The sequence below is a fragment of the Protopterus annectens genome, chromosome 11.part0, assembly GCF_019279795.1.
Source record: "Protopterus annectens isolate FY-2018-M chromosome 11.part0, PAN1.0, whole genome shotgun sequence".
Classification (NCBI taxonomy): domain Eukaryota; kingdom Metazoa; phylum Chordata; order Ceratodontiformes; family Protopteridae; genus Protopterus; species Protopterus annectens.
In genome coordinates this window covers 721,071,186-721,084,522 of record NC_056745.1, presented here as the reverse complement: position 1 = coordinate 721,084,522, position 13,337 = coordinate 721,071,186, and the positions used below count along the sequence as shown (strand labels likewise).

General features: G+C 38.1%; 1 protein-coding gene across 5 annotated transcripts in view; it reads left to right on the top strand.

The window, feature by feature from the left end:
• Positions 1–13,337, top strand: part of ADA2 (adenosine deaminase 2) — an 823,901-nt gene that overhangs the window by 60,903 nt on the left and 749,661 nt on the right. For 3 of the 5 annotated variants that reach the window (XM_044088186.1, XM_044088187.1, XM_044088183.1), the window contains exon 2: positions 752–825. The exons of the other annotated variants lie outside the window; for them this stretch is intronic. The gene's annotated coding sequence lies outside the window, so the exon portion shown is untranslated. The remainder of the gene's footprint in view (positions 1–751; positions 826–13,337) is intronic. 5 annotated transcript variants of the gene reach the window in all.

The following is a 13,337-nucleotide window of genomic DNA, read 5'->3' as shown; positions in this document are numbered from 1 at the left end:
TCTTTTATGGTAGGATGTCAGTGGTCATTTTTGTTGGTAAGTGTTAAAATATTTTTTTTTCTTTTTCTTTCTTATTTAAGTGGTTATCCATAGTAACATGCATTACTGCATACTAAACTACTTTTCCTTTGGCTTGCCCCCACCGTCTCCCCCTCTCTCTCTTTTTTTGTCTTTCAAGCGATGATGGATATTCACCGGAGCCATGACTCATTACTCCAGTGAAAAATCCAAGTGAAGCTGCAGAAGACACCTACAACACATCCCTGTCCCAGACCCATATTGTCATTGAGTGGGTCTTTGGCTTTCCGAGGAGTCAGTTTAGGTGCCTGGATGAGTTTGGAAATGGCATTCAGTATGACCCAGCTACTGTGTGAATGATATTTACTGCATGTTGCATTTTATACAACCTGATCATGTGCCGGCCTGGCGGTGAAGTGACCCATGCTGTCATTGCAGCTCCCAGTTCCAGTCCCACTACAACTAATGATGACCAGCTGGCAGCAGTATTAAGGGATTGCTTGTGGCAGGCTTGTGCACAATATACAGCTGCTCAGGTAAAGTGGTGGCATCTAGTCCAGAACTATGGACCGTAACATTCAGGTTAGTGTTTCCTTTCTTGTAAAAACACATAGCGTATAGATGATGCATGCAGTGATATCTGTGAGTTATACTGTGTGCACATGGTCTGCTGTCACTGTTCATCTAACATTCTTTCTCATCTTTAAATAACTATTTTTTTTATTTCCAACAGGTACTCATATTATTGTTTGTAAAAAATCATGCCTGAGTGCTCACTGACTCCTATTCAGTGATGTAATGCATCATGTAAGTAATAATTACATTTTTTAACTGTTTTGCACAACAAATTCTACTGAGATGGTGAACCTAAGTATGCATGTATTGAATGCCATCAAGTGGTACAATTAGTAAAGATACTTACTTCAGTTTTTAACAGAAGTTCATGCCTTGCATTTTAATGAAAATGTATCATATTTTTTTTATATTATGCACTGTTTTCTCAGTTTGAAGTATGTTGTCTGTTGAGGTACTGCACATCAGATTATTTTATTTTGCCATGCACAGTAACGTGTGACTTCAGAAACAAAACATATAACATAAGTTGTGTAGTGGTGCGGGTGAAGTGTCAGCAGTGTTTGTTTACAAGGCAGGGTACTCATTTTAATCTTCTCATTACCATGTTTCCATGACAACTTGTGTATTACTACTTTTAAGTTATAGGTAACTGCCAGCTGTGAAAATGGTAATGCAGAGAGCATTAGTATTAATGACTACAATCATATGTTATGACGTACAGATTTGTTTCCAAACTTCCATGAAGTTTTAAGGAGTGTCATTACAGTAATGAAACACATACACTTGTGTCCTAAGCACCCCCAACACCACCCCCTTTTTAATAAGTTATTCACTTTCGTGTTAAAGATTGACCTGTGCTTGAAAGGTCAGATTGTATTTAACAGAAATGCTACACCTGAATCACAATAGGTCAAGGTCATGTGTGTCATACACATCTAAAGATAGGCTATGTGATAGCTGAAATAATTTTAAAGAGGGGCTATCATGAGAGCTGGATGGTGAGTTGGTTCACTGTAATGACTTGCTTGATTCAAGTGATCTTGTAGACACTCATCTGATAGCATTGCTGGAACATGACTGGGATGTTGAATAAGAGATTCTGCTAGGTGTAGATAAAAACTGGCATGGTCTATTGTGCTTGTTACCCCTGACTAATTACAGTCCCTTCTTGAGAAGCTCTTGTAGTGTCATGTGACCTGCCCCTACATGTTTGGACAGAACTCCATCATCTTCCCCTTCCAAGACTGACTCCTGCTTGAATCTGGTAAGTCCTAACTAGTGCCCAAATGGAGGTGGCAGTGGATGCTTGGCGTGCCACCATACTACTCATCAGTGTGATCATGGCATTATCCCTACTCTTCCATTTCCAAGAAGTGCTGGGAATCTTCTAATACCCTGGAGGACTCTGACCATTTCCAGCTGACTCTCTGTAACAGTGCTCTGAGTCCTAATAATGTTAAGGCACACTTGCTTCTAGGCAACCAATGCTTTAGATGTTTCCTAGAGTAGCTTTAACAAATTTCTGCACCTTGCTCCCCTTTGAAAAAGTGGCACTGAATGTCTGCCATTATCCTGAAAATGTTCATCTACGTTTGGCGATACTGGTATATAGGTGCATTGGTTGTCCTCCTGTACAAGGGTGAGTGTAATATCAACATGTGCTTGACTTTGTGATGCATTGACACTTCCTGCAGAGATACTAATATGTTGCAGGTATGAGAGCCTGTTACTAAATGTGGGGATTGTGTGCCACTTTTTCCAGGCTGCATTGTAAATATAATTGTTATCATCATTGCCTTCAACAGCTATTCTACAGCTGATATCTTCCAAATGTATTGATATAGCAGAACTGTTTGTTTCTGCTTCTGACTCTGCAAAAGTTGTTTGAAAGCATAAAGAAATATACACAACTCTATGCTTATTAAGGAGGTGCATGCGTGTGTGGGGGGGGCGGGGGACTTACCATGCACAATGCCTTCATTGTCATTCTGTGCAGATGTGGAAGGTTTACCTATTAATAACAGTTATTATGCATTTAATGTAATCATTCCTTGTTGGCAATCAGTTCTCTATATAAATATATGCTACTGTTTTTAAACCAATCTTACTGTGCAAACAAGTGTTGCTGCTGCAGATGTTTGTAACTGCCAGAGTCCACACCACCTCTTATTATTCCAGTGCCACCATCTGCTTACCCCCTTGGAAGGAGAGAAGGTATTCCTCATCTGGTGTTAATGGGATAATTGTTGGGGGCCCCCTTAATACTGATACATGCAATTGCATTTTACCTTGCTTTGCTTCTAGCGGATTCTACCATATCAGTTGGCCCAGTTGTTCAGGATTTGGGAATTTATGTGGGCAGTGACCTAACTTTTGATCAAAATGTGTTCATTTTTGTAAGAAAGGCCTTTTATATTGCACATATTGTAAACAAAGGAATTGTGTCTAGATATAGGAATGTCATTGTCCCCCCTTTACTCAGTCATCATTATGCCAACATTGAATATAATGCCCGCATTGACATGTATCTATCCAATCACATACAACTGGAATGCCCACAGAGATACCTTACTAAAAGGATACAAGGCTAAAATAACATGTCCTACATGGACCACCTCAAAGCCCTGTCACTACTCAGTTTTGTACAGACTGCTAAGGGGTGATCTGTGTCTGGCATGCAAAGCATCCTCTGACCCTAATGGATTTACTGCAAATCAGCAAGTCAGATGGCATCAGAAATATTCAGTTTAAGGATCTAAACCTCTTCTGCAACATGAATAGAATGGTTTGGAGGGATAGTATATCTCACAGAGGTTTGGAAGGATAGTATATCTCACAGAGGATACCACTGTTCTAGAGCAGACTTCCCATCCACATAAAACAAAGTTCATCCCTGTCCATATTCAAGTGCAATTTAGATCTATGAATGGGAAAAATAAAATGTATCCTCCATTTCTAATGGATAGAAGCAACTCCTAAATGCTTTATCCCATGCATTGGTCCCCTCAAATTATCTATGGTATGTGCCTAGTTATTCTCAATAGGGGTAATATATAATTATTGACCATATGATGATTAGGGTCTATCTATGACCACATGGGATAGGTTATTTTGAGCACAAAATGGGAAACTGGGTAGCCTTAAAATGGCCTGCAATGGAAGCTTGCCTAGTACTTATCTATGGACCTATTTGCCCTCTTCTTGCACTGTGTTAATGTCTGGTTTCTGCCATCAGCTGTATTAATGTCTGGGACAACTTGATTCCAGTTTTTCATATATCCTAATGCTTGGCCTGAGGGTGTGATTTTCCTCATGGCTGATGTTATCCTTTCTCTGCCTTGATCCTTTGTTTTCCATCATTATTGCACATGAAAAAAGGCTACAGTCATACACAAAAAACTTCTGATGTAATCATTAGTCAAACAACACAATGCAGCACAACAATAATCATCTATGCTGTCATCTTCCTATATACGAAGTTAACACAACCCTCATAATTATATACACATGCAAACTCTCAGTCCAGCTAAGTAAAGTTGTGGTATGCTAATGCCTGCAGCATCATAAACACATTCAGAATGGTAACTTTTTAACTGATTCATCCTTACCCTAGACACTCTCATTTTCAAATATTTATAATACTCTCATTTTCAATCCTCAGTAACACTCAGAAATTTTCAAGTAAGGACAATGTACATTCAGCCAACTACACATCCTTACTATATCAGTACTTCATAATTAAAGGAGAGCCACACCCACAGAGCGAAAAAACATATTTGTTTCATCATGTCTTGATGTTTCCTAAATATTAGCACCACTCTGGAACTTCTTCTTCTTCTTCTTCTTCTTCTTCTTCTTCGGCTGCTCCCATTAGGGGTCGCCACAGCAGATCATCTGTTTCCATTTCTTCTTGTCCTCTGCATCTTGCTCTGTCACACCAACCACCTGCATGTCCTCTCTCACCACATCCATAAACCTTATCTTAGGCCTTCCTCTTTTCCTGTTACCTGGTAGCTTCATCCTTGGCATCCTTTTCCCAATATACCCAGCATCCCTCCCCTGCACATGTCCAAACCAACGTAATCTTGCCTCTCTGGCTTTGTCTCCAAACCTTCCAGCCTGGGCTTACCCAATTTTAAGATCTTTAACTCTGCCAAGTCCAGCTCTGACTCCTGCCTTTTTGTCAATGCCACTGTCTCCAATCCATATAACATAGCTGGTCTCACTACCCTTTTGTAGACCTTCCCTTTCACTCTTACTGGTACTCATCTGTCACCAATCACTCCTGACATCTTCTCCACTCACTCCATCCTGCCTGTACTCTCTTTTTCACCTCTCTTCCACACTCACCATTACTTTGAACTATTTATCCCAAGTATTTAAACTCATCCACCTTCGCCACCTCTACTCCCTGCATCCTCACCATTCCTCTATCCTCCCTCTCATTCACACACATATAGTCTGTCTTAGTCCTGCTGAACTTCGTTCCTCTTCTCTCTAGAGCATATCTCCACGTCTCCAGGGTCTTCTCCACCTGTTCCCTACTCTCACTACAGATCACAATATCATCTGCAAACGTCATAGTCCATGGGGACTCCTGTCTGATCTCATCTGTCAACCTGTCCATCACCATTGCAAATAAGAAAGGGCTCAGAGCTGATCCTTGATGTAATCCCACCTCCACCTTAAATGCATCTGTCACTCCCACCACAGACCTCACAGCTATCACACTACCCTCATATATATCCTGTACCACTCTTACATACTTCTCTGACACTCCCGACTTCCTCACACAATACCACAAATCCTCACTAGGCACCCTGTCATATGCTTTCTCTAAGTCCACAAAGACACAATGCAACTCCTTCTGACCTTCACTGTGCTTCTCCATCAACACTCTCAGAGCAAACATCACATCTGTAGTGCTCTTTCCTGGCATGTAACCATGCTGCTGATCACTAATCATCACATCCCTACTTAACCTAGCTTCCACTACTCTTTCCCATAACTTCATGCTGTGACTGATCAGTTTAATCCCTCTGTAGTTACTACAGCTCTGAAAAACAAGCTTCAAAGCAGGATCTGACCAACGTAATCCACAGAGTCCAAGTGGGTAGTTGATTTATTGATATAAAATGAGATACCGAGCTTTTCAAGTTAAAATTAATTAAAACATTGGAAACAGTGCCATTTTATATATCTTTCCCCTCACATGTGGTTAGCTAGTTGTGTTAGTCTTAAGTCAAACAATTAACATTTAGTAGTAAGTAACTTTTGCTAAGCAACAACACTCACATAAAAAAAAAGAAAAAATGTATGTTTTATATTAAATAAACAAATACATAAGCATTTGAAAACATAAAAACAAAAACAAAAAATGTAAAATGTATGTGCTATGTGCTAATAACTAGTAACAAGTGCAAGTATGTATATGTGTATAAATATAAAAGTACTGCAACACTTATCAGTTATGTTAAAAAGCTGTATTCATAATTTTTGTGTTAAATATATTTGGTGAATGTTAAAACAATTTTAAAATAGTAGAAATAGAAAACATACATCTGTAGAGAAAATGTTGAAAAAGTATATAAGCATAAAGTTTACTGCAGTTAAAGTCATGTTGCAGCAGACACCTACAATCTTACTGTGAAGGGTGTGTCTACTTACAAACCTACAAGTGAGCTCTTCTAATTTTGAGAACACTGCTGATGTTAACACTCATTTAAACCTGGGGCTCTACTTTGCTTCTAACTGAGTTGCAGAAAAGTTCTCCTATATTCTAGACTTGTTTTGTTCCAATACCAAGAACTTGAATTTGAAATTCTTGCAAACCAAGGAATGCTTATATAAAAACTAGGTACAGAACCCTATTGTAAAAACTTTAGGTCTAAACAGAAAGTTCCTAGAAACAATGTAAATACTAGGGGTGTCAAAATGGTGTTACATTGTTTGCAGACACCACATTTAAAGCTTCAAAAATTTCTTTGAGGTTGGTGTCCCTCTTTCTAATAAACTTTGGGTGCGGTGGTATAATATTTTTCAATTCATCATGTAGTGAAAGAACTGGCCAATGTCTGTGGAAAATTTCTTCAACTTCAAGGAGTTGAGACAGTAAGTATAAATGAACCTGCCATACTACAGCTCTGCACATCACCCTTATTCTTAAAAATCGGTACCAAAACACTTTTTCTCCATTCCTCAAGCATCCTCTCACTTTCCAAGATTTCATTAAACAAGCTAGTTAAAAACTCCACCACCATTTCACCTAAACACCTCCATGCTTCCACAGGTATGTCATCTGGACCAACAGCCTTTCCATTCTTCATCCTCCTCATAGCTATCCTTATATCCTCCTTGCTAATCCACTGCACTTCATGATTCACTATCCACGCATCATCCAACCTTCTCACCCTCTCATTCTCTTCATTCATCAAACCCTCAAAGTACTCTTTCCATCTGCTCAATACACTCTCTGCGCTTGTGAGTATGTTTCCCTCATTATCCTTTATCACCCTTTCCTGCTGCACATCTTTACTAGCTCGGTCCCTCTGTCTAGCCAATTGGTACAGGTCCTTTTCTCCCTCCTTAGTGTCCAACCTTTCAGAATTTTACTGATGAGAATGTCATGTGTTATACAACAGCTTTTTTATTGGTCTATACTGATAGGCAATAGTATTTAAAGGTTCCCTTTTTTTGTTAATTGTTTTAAAGTCTGAAGAAGTGTCCTTTGGAGATGCGAAAGCGCTTACTTTTGCTGTAATAAAACTTTATTTCAATGCATTTCAAGAGGTTTGCTTCGATTGTCGTGGTGTGCCTGTCATTCTCTTATGATTTTTAAATATTGCCCTAATTCACATAATCTGATGCAGCAGCAGTTTTCTGGATAATGTTTGCCACTGCTGAGTAATGGCAATCCTCACTAATAGAGATCACCGATTTTACAAGGCAATGAAGTAGAAGCAACATTGGTACTATAACGTTCAACTTTTTTGCTCAAGAAAACAAGGCAAAGTGATGGTGGAAAGGTTCAATCTATGAAACATTTTTTTTAAATATCACTCTAATTCTCTCAAAATGTTAATAGAACAACAGACTTCCCAATGTGTGCAGGTACTGAACAAAAAGTACAAAATGTTAATTTATGGCATTATTTACTGCAGTTCTTAGAGATTTATCAGTAAATTAAAAAAACTGCTAGGAGATGAGAAAAAATATGAAACAAACACAAGCTTCTTCTATAAAACCAGGCATAGTTGAGAGGCATGTTAATGCCTAAGTATGTTCCTCAAGTCATAGCCTTATTATTTATGAGGCAAAAATTCTAAGCAAAATCCGAGATAGTTGAGTTGTATGTTTATTGCCATAGTGTGTTCTTTCACTGACAGTGAGTTATATAAAGCTGTGTTGAACATTACCTGTAAGGTAGTTATTGGTAAATTCAAGTAGAGCTGATGCTTAGTATGGTAAAATGCTTACATTACAGCTTGTTTCTTTTCCCTTGCTAAGTATCATTAATTTCATTGTAATGGGAAATTAGTCTGTCTGTCCATTCACTTTTATTTATCTGCTGGGAAAGATTTAGATAGAGATACAAGAACTAATAGGCAACACAGTGCCTCATGACACAAAAGGCAATGCACAAATTTCCCCTCAAAATTCTATACAATACTGAAGAAAAAGACAGTGCTTCTAGTTTTTTTCTTGGTAGCGCAGGGTCTTTATGTCTGTCTACTTAGTTATGAACATTGGGAATCTTTCTAGTTATTTGAAATGTCTAGTGTGGTATCTCCAGAAGGGAGCAGTATACTCAATAATTGGTGACATCAATGCTGAATATGAAGAAAGGTTGACTTCTCTAAATCTGGATGATATACCAGATTTTGTGACTACTGTTTTCACATTATGATTAAAAGATGGGGAAATTACTGGCCCATGATCCAAGGTCCCTAACAACATTTTCATTTTGAAGTGGGGTATTGTTAGTACGGTATACTTGGGGAAGGGGTTGTCTACCAAATGAAATAATATTACACTTTTTTGCATTTAATTTAAGCCCATTTTCAGTACACTTGTTATTTGTGTGTAAGTTATTTTAGTAGGGCTATAATATCAGAAGTGGACTTGGCTTGAGCTGCCAGTTGGCAGTTGTCTGCAAAATGAATTAACCAGAGGTCTTGGTTTCCAATTTGAACATCAGAAAAGTAAATGCTGAAAAGAAAAGGTCCAAAGACTGAGTTCTAGGTGACACCATTGATTACTTTTATGCTTTTTGATGAGGCACCTGCTACTTACACTGCATGGGTTCTCGTTTTCAGCCAATTTCTGTCTTAACACAGAAGGATTTATTTTTAAGACATTAAGCTTACTTACAAAGCCAACATGAGGTATGGTGTCATATGCCTTTACCAAGTCAAGATGCTCCATATGAATAGTACGATCACTGTCGACAATCTGTGTTACCTTCTTGAAGAAGTTAAGTTCTTTTGCAGGATCTTCATTGAAGGACAAGTTTGAGATTTTTGATGTTATTGTTCATAAGGTCTGTTATAATGTATTCTGTGGCTTTGTGGATGAGACTTATTAGGCTGATGAGCCTATAATTCCTGGGGTTGGTGATGGGGACTTCCTTGTAGAGTGGCATCACCACTACAGTGTGCCAAACTGCAGGGCCAAAACCTGCAGCTAAAGTTAAATTAAACAATATGAGGAGTGGTTTATGTATACTTGCAGGCACCATGGGAGATTTATTAATATGAGGGTTTGGGGTTCTGCTATATAATCTAAGGAATATCTTTATTTTATTGTAAAGTTTATATTGCAGGGCCAGCAAGATGGTTTTGTTTTGAATTCCACATTATATTTTGTTTTGGTTGAAAGTGACAGCTCCCTAATAGGGTAATTTGCGTCCTTGTAAGATAGACAGAGGTCACTCCACAGGAATTTATATTTGACAGAAAATAGAGATAATGCCTTAAGACATTCTACATAGGACATATAGCTTAGGCTTTTGATTCTGTTAGACAGGAAACATTGGGATCTTCCAAGCTGGATCATTAGTTTGGTCAGGTACATGCTTAAGGTGGCATCACTGGACCTTGAAGATACACCCTTGATAATCAATTTGGGGAAATAGAAGAATCTTCTAACAACCAAGAGTTCATTATATACAAAAGTGCATAAGTCTGTATTAACTGCATTGATCTGAAGAGGTTGTTCCTTATGTGGTAGGTACCAGGTAACTTATGTTTTCCAAATGACACAATATTGCTCTTTTTGCATTTAGTCTTAGGTCACAGTCCTGGCATGATATGTTTGTACATGACATAACCTCTTGAAGGATCTGTGGGCTGACTGGAGAGTTTATGATAGCTTTTAGTATGCAGTCATCTGTGAGACAAACAGAAATGAAATAGTAGTTCCAACACAGAACCCTTTGGGACTCTACAAGTAGTGAGCCTTTTGGTATAAACATTACCCCCCCCCCAATCTTCAGTTGGTAACAAATTAATTTACATTTAGTTTGATTAGTTTGTTGGTAAGCCTGAGTGTTGGGTTATCACATGCCTTGACCAGGTCAAAGTCTGCTGTATGTATAGTTTTGTCCTCATTTAAAGCTTTAGTGACCTTTTCAAAGAAGCTCACTAGGTTAGGCAGGCATGTCTACCCTTCATAAACCCAAACTGATTTGGGTCAAGGGATTTTATATTGTCAGTATCTTTGTTTATGAGGTTATAATGATGTTTCACTGATTTGAAAATAAATCTAGTAAGACTTATTAATGTATAGTTGCTAATATTAGGGGTAGAGCCACCTTTATGAAGGAGGACAACTATGGCTGTTCTCTATACCTTTGGCATGAAGCCATTTGGGAGGATAAGGATGAATGAATTTAGATGTCGGTCTGTGTGATACTGTTTCATACTGGCAAGGAAACACCCTGGCATTGCTGACATCCACAGATATAGTGTTTGTTTACCTCAGAGAGCTGGGAGGTAATTACTGGGGTTAGATGTCTAACTTAGTAATGCACCATGTAAGTAATGACAACACACCATTTCTACAGTCTGTATTCATAGAAAGGCATCTTCAAAATGCTCAGTCTGCTGCAATTTGTTTTTGTAGATGTGCAATAAACACGACTGATTAATCCAAAATGCATTCCAATTTAAATGTTTACCCAAATGCTTGCATGTAAAGCAAACATTTCCGGTAGCAATTAATGGAAAATCACAATGCACTATGAAAGTAGTTTCATTTGGTAATATAGGTGCTCTGTAAAGTGGCAACATTGAGCAGTCTGCGTTTGACCACTTTAACCAAGCTTGCAGAGCATGGAAACATTGCACTTTCAAATTGTAACTGCACAGACTATTTACATTGCAAAAGCATCTTTTACTACCAAAATGTAACAATAAGTTTTCAGCCATAACTTAGCAACTAAAAGAAAGAAACTGTATCATACTGAAGTAACTTGAATTCACAATTTCACATCACTTGTCAGATAATGCTAAACTCCATTGAGACCAACAATTTCAACATGTGACTTGGCAACTGGAGCTTGATAAAACTTTTTTTTTAATATATCTCTATAAAAATAGTCCTTTGACTTACCACCTTCGCCTATTTCTTATGCATGCAGGTGCCCAAGCTACTAAGTGACAACAGCATTAGTCAGAATACTTTGGCTCAGAATATCTGTTACTGGAGTTGAATGGTTGCATTCTTACCTTCCATTACTTACCAACTTCTACTGAAGGGTGGTGATGCAATCCCCTGCATTTGTCTGTTTGCAATTTATCTGTTGAAGCTGCTATTTATCTGCTCTGTGCACCCAGTGCTAATATCTAGGGTCGCTGCAACATTAGGTTACAAATTTTTATCTCATTCACCTCATAATATTCATGATTCTTATAACTTCAGTCATTGCCTTTATTTTGACTAACTTTTACAACTCATTATTGAATAAAAAAACTGTGAGAAATTTAAGAACTGTTTGACACAGTGTTACAGTATATAGTAAGGAAAGCTGTAGCAAGGTAGTTTTAAGTGAATGGCTATCAGATTAGTTTTTGGTTATATGTTGGAGTTCAAGAAGCTTCAGTTAAGACAAAAATTTTTCAGTGACATAGATAGTAACACAGTAGGCGTGAAAGGGGATGACAATGTTCCCATTCACCTTGTTGATGCAGTATAGGGAGAGGTTTGTTCTGTATGCGTGAGTCATTTCTGTACTACCAATACTTTGTAATATTTCATTCTCTCCAGGATCTTGCCTGAATTAGGAACACACAGTTGAAGCAGAAAGCTTGAGGAGCTTTTCTTTCAGTCTTTCTATATTAACTGAGGGGATTTTTTTTATTTCCTTTTCTTTTATTAACTATTTATTTATTTATATTTATTTAACATTTGTTTACCAGGAAAGTTCAACTTGGAACAAAGCCAATTTTCACCAAAGGCCCAGTGAGAAACACTCCAGACACATGTCTTTGTAATGTGGGAGGAAACTGGAGTACCCTGAGAAAACCCACATGAATGCAGGGAGGACATGCAGACCCCACACAGAAGGCACTCCAGCCAAGAATTGAACTGGAGAACCTCTTGCTGTGAGGCAACAACACTACTGCTGCACCATTGTGTTGTCCAAAGTCATCATGACCAAGTCCTGAACCCAGGACCCAATGGACTACAATCACAGAAACATACCTTTACACCATCTGAGCTGTAAATGCTAAACTAAACTATTTACTTCAATACCAGTCAGAAACGAATGCAATGGGTTTACAGAGTAGGTTGTTTTGGTATTGTGACGGGGGGGGGGGTGGTTCTGAGTTTAAGGCATGTTGAGACATGACACTGATAATCCACATGTCTTTTTGCATGGATGGTAAATAGGTTTCCAGAGAGTAATTTGGAAAATGCATTACCTTTGTAAAAAGTTATGGATACTAGAAGAACTGCCAGATACTACTGTAGATTGCAGGTAAATGGACAATTCATGGATGATAGCAGTCTTTCATTTTATGACAGGCATTAGGGTTTCACATTTCACATACTTCCGTGAATCCATGTTAGTGCAAAAGCTCTTAGTCTAGAAACTCTCTGTATTTGCGGGAGGCATGCTTAACATCTATCCCAGATTTTGGCCTGTCCTGCTCTGAAGTTGAGATGAATGCCTATCATTCCTTGTTCCCCCCTCTTATGTGTCACAAACTGCTGCAGGCTTGGAGTGATGCAGAAGATCCTGAAGATACATACATATATATATATATATATATATATATATATATATATATATATATATATACTATATGTACATATGTATGTATACATATGTATGCATATATATACATGCATATATATATATATATATATATATATATATATATATATATATATTTATTTTATTTTTTTTTACATGTTAAAAGATTGAACGGTTGAAATATCGAACTGCATATGGTCGAGACAATATGCTCGATATTTCAAAAGATCGATTTTGTAACATGGCAATAAAAAAAAAGAAATGAAGTAGAAGACTGTAATGCAGGGGGGAAAGCCCCCCCTACACCCCTCCATGTGGAGGGCTGTGCCCCCCACACCCCCCCTACTTAAATATACCAACTCCGAGATCACGCTACAGCAGGGAATAGGAAAACTTCCCATTCCACAATGTATTCTCAGTTTAGCACGATCTTGGAGTTGGTATATTTAAGTAGGGAGGTGTTGGCGGTGCAGGGGGGGCTTGC